Source organism: Etheostoma spectabile, chromosome 15 (assembly GCF_008692095.1).
Source record: "Etheostoma spectabile isolate EspeVRDwgs_2016 chromosome 15, UIUC_Espe_1.0, whole genome shotgun sequence".
Taxonomy (NCBI): Eukaryota; Metazoa; Chordata; class Actinopteri; order Perciformes; family Percidae; genus Etheostoma; species Etheostoma spectabile.
The window spans coordinates 14,451,036-14,457,791 of NC_045747.1; the positions used below are offsets into that span (position 1 = coordinate 14,451,036).

At 36.3% G+C, this 6,756-nt stretch overlaps 1 protein-coding gene across 6 annotated transcripts in view; it reads left to right on the plus strand.

Moving 5' to 3' along the window:
* Positions 1-2,783, plus strand: part of znf385c (zinc finger protein 385C) — a 146,285-nt gene extending 143,502 nt beyond the window's left edge. For all 6 annotated transcript variants that reach the window (XM_032537952.1, XM_032537950.1, XM_032537955.1 and 3 more), the window contains one exon: positions 1-2,783. This exon is cut by the window's left edge and continues 379 nt beyond it. The gene's annotated coding sequence lies outside the window, so the exon portion shown is untranslated.
* The last annotated feature ends 3,973 nt before the right edge of the window (positions 2,784-6,756 follow it).

A 6,756-nucleotide genomic window follows, 5' to 3' on the forward strand; every position in this document is an offset into this window, starting at 1 on the left:
TCAGGAGGCCATTAGGCCTGAGAGCTGTTCCTATCATAAAGGCCAATATCCCCCATCATGCCTTCTTTCTGTTCCCTTTATCAAGACCTAAGGAGCAGGACAGGCCTCCAGACAGTTACTGGTGCACAGAGGCCACTTTTATAGCCATTACATGGGTCAAACTGGTTTGGATTATGGATATTATTGTGTAATTTATTAGAGAACAAATGTAGACTAGATGTATGTTTAGTGTGGTTGCCACAAAATAAGGTCCCTTTACTTGATGTTCTTTTAAAACGTTTTAACTTATTGGTTTGGGGGTTTCAATGAAAAGTGGGTGGAGTGGGTGGAGTGGGTGGGGGCAGCTGAACATGAGGCATCCACCTGTATGGCTGGACAAGCCGGTCTAAGTGATCAGTGTTTTCAACGATCAAGCTTAAAGGACCATCTGAGGTCAATTGCTGTCCCGTTTCATCTTGAATATGGCAATTATCGAACAGTCCTGTGAGTGGTATGTGAAGCTATAACTACATACCATATATATTAAAACCTGTCAGCATCATTTTGCACCTCTGGCTGTTTCCCAGAGCTCTTAACTCGTACAAATGAAAACTTCTTTCTTTCTGAGTCACAGCCACATTAACACCCCTCCAGATTTTTTCCTTTCCTGTATCCCTGTATATGTAGGATTAAGCACTCATTAGATCCAGTAAAGGTCAGCATGTCAACTTGACTTTGTTTCACTTTGTAAATCTGTTTTCAGAATGATTTTTTCAGTACATCATTCATGCAATGCAACTTGAACATTATGTCCTTACCAAGCTAGCGGCATGAAAACATTTTTGCAGCCATGGATGTCTTACATTTGCAAAATGCCATTATCGCTTTCCCCTCGTGACTGCTATTTTTCTTTTCCTCCCTCCTTCACCCCGCTGTCACCTCGCTGTTGCCCTTGATTTTCTGTGGCATTATCTCAGCATGAGATGATGATGATGAGGAGCACGCACACACAATTACACACATAATGAAAACACAATGGGTAACTTGAAGACTTGATGGGATTTTAGAGCTCAGTGAAAGTTTGGATGACAGTGGGTGGGGAGCTTAGCCAATTCTTGATTGACATCCTGTTGCAGTGTCTGCGCACAGCGTGGGAAGGAACAAAGCACAGTGCCATGGCAACCACATTAAAAGCACCTTAAAAACTGATTTAGTTACAAAAGCAATGAAAATTGTGTTGATATTTGCCTTTGTTTTGCCCTAGGTGTGTTTTTACGATCCCATGTCAATTTCATTTGAAAGAAGAAAAAAAAAACAATCAGGTGAGAATGATCACATTATGGTTTATCCATAACTAAGACAAGTCTCCTATATAAAGCAATACATTCAGTATCTTTATGTTTATAATGTGTTTCCAGTGTGTCAATGGCTTTATCTATTCTATATTGTACACAACTGTAACAATGTATTATGTGCTCCAACACAGCCAAGGGCCAAGTCTGAATTGTCAGTGAAGAGTCATTTGAAATAAGGGGTTGTCCTGTCAGTGCTGCCCTTGATGCTTGACTCTTATGGTCCGTCTCCACATGTTGGGACTCTGGGCTGAGCCGTTCCATTTATAGCGGCTCTTGTGCTGCGGAGAGGGTGCTTCAGCGCCATATGACATTGCTGTTCTACCTTTTAGTGGAGAACTTTTGTATGACTTCCACTGAGCAAAACATTGTTACATCAGAAACACGTGTTTGGGATAAGTGTCACAAGTGCAACATCAACTGTCATATTGTTGTTCAGGCCCGTCCCGTGTGCTGTCCCCCAACCTCTTTATCACCACACAGGATATATCTACTGACACTCAACCCTCCCTCTGCCAAAATGAACGGTTGCCAAGGTATCATACAAACTCAAAGTGTACGCATCCTCCTTCCTTCATCACTCACACCAAATCGTGTACTCTTAAATTACAGTAATGGAGCAAATCCTATGCATTTCTCATTGTGCAATATGTAAAGTTGTCTGTGATGCAGCAGTGACATCTGTCGTAAAAACCCTGTAATTGCCATCCAGTACTAGTGCTTCTACAAGACCTTTGATTATATGTACATTTCTGTTTAAGGACCCCCAAGTCTTTCTGGGTAAGCGAGGCCATACTGATGTGATTCTCCCAAGTCACACTACTCAGTGAACCAGCCAGCCTTTAATCTTCACTGTTTGTTTGTTTGATGAGTGGGAACTCTGACCTAAAGAACTGAAACTTTCTTAAAATAAAGAATCTAGAGAAGGCAAATTATATGTAGAAATCATAGAGTAACTATAGAGATTGTATCAGAGTTATTGTTATCTGTATCATAATGACCTGCTATCATAGAAGAGAGTAGATTATGTTATTGTAGGCTCTATACAACATACAGGGGAGAGTAAAAAAAGCTTTGCTTTCTTTCTTTTTCTTCGTTTATTTACATGGGTTTTAATGACATGTTTTTTTAAAGTACAAGAGAAAATATTTTAAACAATTTCTTTTTTTTTGAGTGAGCTTTTTCTCTTCTCCTTGTTGACGGTGACTGAATTATTGATGTAATTCAAGGCCTTTTTGGACAATATCCTAAAGTCACATTAGCCAGGCCTTCTCAGGGGTGACAGGTTGAGCAAATGCTAACATGACCATCCATTCAGGGTATCCCTCCACAGCTCTCTAGAGAGCAGGAAACACTGTACACATGGATGGATTGACAAAAAACTTACAGTGCTGTACCATAGAGAGGACAAAGGATGGATTTTGGAAAAATAAAGCTTTTAGAACTTGTAAAGAATGTTTTTTGTGTGTGTGTGTGTGTCGTGGGATACGGCAACATTTCATAAGGCAGTACTTTGACTCAGATTAATTTTTGAGCAGTAACAAGGTGTGTGAAGATAGAAGGTGAAAGAAAACTCAAAGATGATTGATTTCCCTTTCTTTGATTGAATAATCCTAAAATCTTTTTTTTTTTAAAGTCACTGTTTAAAAATACTAGTTAATAAATCAGTCAAAACTGAGCATATCCAGCTCTAAGTCAGGAAATAAAAACAGATTGTACTGTATATGGGATCCTGAGTTAGAATTGCAGAAAGTGCAGGCTACTCTGAAAAGTGTGCAACACCCTCGCAGCATCTGTTCACGTGGCAACCCACAGATACTCATTTTACAGCCATTTCAGAAAACAACTTTGTGACAGCAGAGCTGGTGTTTAGCCAAGACACGACGGTGATAGCAAATGGAAACAAGTGGCTGAGCTCTGTTGCATCTGTGGCACACAGAGGAGTGATAGAATAACATACCTGAGTGCTAATGTGGTTTAGGGATAGCTAATTTCCTTTAGCTACAGATGAGTCTCCATAGATAGCCATTCCAGAGCCAACTTTGACACTGGGAAACAGAGCAGAGGAGCGTCTTCATGCATCATAAAAGATTTTGTATCTCACCAGATAATTGCGTATTTAGCTGAGTTAGCACTGTATTCATTTTTCCAGTTTTCTTGTTTATTTGAAGGAGAGCCTTTGGATTATTTATTGATGTCGTCCTCTCACACCAGCCCGTCCTTTGTGGAAAGAGTAGATAAGCACAGCATCCAAGTCCAGCACCTCCTGTGGTTCCAATTAAAGGGAAGCAATTGGATCCCCAGCACTCACTAAAGCCAGTGATATGGCAGAAGGACATGATGCCCTTGCTAAGCTGTGACACTGGTGTGTATCCGCTGCATTGATCCATTATCTTATCTGACTCCTCTGCATTGAGGGAGCAACACCCTTATCTCCTGTTGTGGTGGTCAGCGGCCTACGCTCCTTACTCAGAAGTCACCCCTTACAAACAAAGATTGTGCGTGTGTGTGTGTGCGTGCGTTTGTAATTGAAAGCAAATGGAGAAAATTTATAAGATGGAGAAAATACAGCGTAAAGACATGGCCAGTTTTTGTGGTACCACATTTAGCTTAATATTCATTGTATGTTAACTATCATGACTTATAATGTAACATAATGTCTAGTGGAAAAAGATATACATTTGATAAAAAATAACAGTAACACGTTATTTTACAGTACAATTAATACTTAAAATTTGGTGTAATTAGCAGAAACCTCACAGTGTTTAATATATCATGTCCAAACTTTAATGTATTATTTGTTCAATATTCATATTTTGTATTTGTTTTGTACAAAATGCATAGTTACAGTAATGTACAGTAATTATAAGAGATGTATTAACTTATGTAGCTTTTATTTTGTCCATAAAAGTAATAAACATCAAATAATAGACAACAATCTAATTATTACACAGTAGATACTGTAATTGTGGATATGAAAACCTTATGACTTCCTTTAATGAGCAACATTAAATTACTATTTCAGAACATGAATTATACAATTTGATTTCAATGAAAACAAAAATAAGATAAAAACTGAAAAACTAAATGTTTTAGTGTTTAATTCTATTCTGGTGCTGATTTTAGTTTCATAGTTGCAACTATGGAGTGAAATTACATTACAATTTCTCATTTGTATATACCCTTCTCATTATTTATTGGCACTCACCACAGATAATTACCCTTTTGTAAAAACAGTTACTGGAGAATTATCAGGAAAATACTTGCTGTATGTATTGTAACAATATTTACAATTATACAGTACTGATCACATATTAAGTACCAGGCAAGTACTGCACTGTAAAATACAGAGCCATCTGCCGTCTTTGGGTCCCTGGGAGAGCTGGATGCTCAACTGCAGTTCTGACATGAGACACACTGTCAGGCAACAGTAAAATGGTATTATTGCTTGCAACACAAGGGCATTGCCTTGTTGCCCTGTGACTATGAGGAGCAAGTGTGAATTTCTCCTTTGTGGTCGGTGTAGTCTGAAGGATAGTTCATAAATCACACAGGCAAGTGACAAATCAATCCCTCGCGCTGGCACGCTCACAGTGTGTATCTCACATTTTGGATTTCACTTTTTTTATGTGGGTCAGTACAGACGTGGAAAAATTACACAGAAAGACTTTGACAGGAGAAGGTATAGACAACTTAAAGTAGTCCCTTCCTTGCTGTTTGAACTTGGAGGCATAGAATTAACACCACTGTGTACTGAAACAATTACTGAACCATTTTCAGTGAAGTAACATCAGCACACTGGCTCTATTATATAGTCATTAAAAAGAACATGATTGAAATGAGATGGTACATAATAGCACCCGCTGGGAAAAACTAAGGTGAGTGTAATATCATTTCATAAATGTTCCACTTGAGGTTTTCTCATTATCTTGCATTAAACTCTCCAGTCAACATGCCTGTGTGGAACTAGCAGATCATTACATAACAGTTTTAACTACCACTCCTAAACTGTGTACATATATATATGTATATATATATATATATATATATATATATATATATATATGTATGGATATGTGTATATATATGTTGTATGTATATGTATGTATATGATATGTGTATATAAATGTATGTATATATAATATATGGTGTGGTATATAAATTTATATATATATGTGTGTGTAATATGTTTATATATATGTGTATGAGTAATTATATGGGCTATACATATATATGTGTATATTTATGTATTTGTATGTATATATATGTTGTGTATGTATTATGTGTATATATACACATATATACATATATACATATTATGTGTTTGTATTGTATAATGTGTACTATATATGAATGTATATTGTATATATGTGTATATTTCTATAACTAAATATGTCTATATGTGTGTTTATATATGCATATATGTGTATATACAGTATGTGTATGTGTATATGTGTATATATGTATATGTGTGTATATATATATATATGCATATATGTGTATGTGTATATGTGTATATATGTGTATGTGTATATGTGTATATATGTGTATATATATACATATATGTGTATATACGTATGTGTATGTGTATATGTGTATATGTGTATATATGTATATATGTGTATATATATATATGCATATATGTGTATGTGTATATATGTATATATGTGTATATGTTGTATACAAAAGCCAATGCAACAATTAAAGACATTGCATTGTATTGAGGGATATTATGTAGAATACCAAACTAAATAATATAGTAACTGTACAATATTCAACCAATTTTCTTGAGATTAAGTATTGCAAAGTGAGTAGAGATGCAGTGCAGATATCATACCTGTACACAAAGCGGGTTCAGTCTTATAGGACTGCATTAATGAACATAGATAACAAACTACATTTTAAATAAAATGCTAACACCTGCTTCTCCTTGAAAGAACTGTTCTTGAATCCTTTCCCGTTGCAAAAGTGTTACCAAAACACACCTAATGTGTATTCAGAGGAACTAAATGAACAACTGACTTGTTACATTTCCTTTATTTGGTAGAGTGCATTCAACCCCCGAAGGAACACGCAGTCATCAAAAACTGTGTTCAGTGTTGCAGTACAGGCTACAGTATGAATGCATTGTCAATGTGGGTTGGTCTAATGGGAATATTACAGAAATTCATTGCGATTGTTGTTATTCCTTAGAGGTATCAACATGATGTTGAAAGGCATGATTAACAAGTGTTAATCTGTATAAATATTATACACATAATTATAAGATGTCCCTGCATTATGTTATGCATTACAATAAACAGCTGTGTAACATATACTACTATATACTACTGTTAATGTTTTGTCCATCTTTATTTACATTTACTTGCTAAATGACCCTGTTGTTGCAGTTCCTCACTGTGACCACTGCAGGGCAGTGAACACT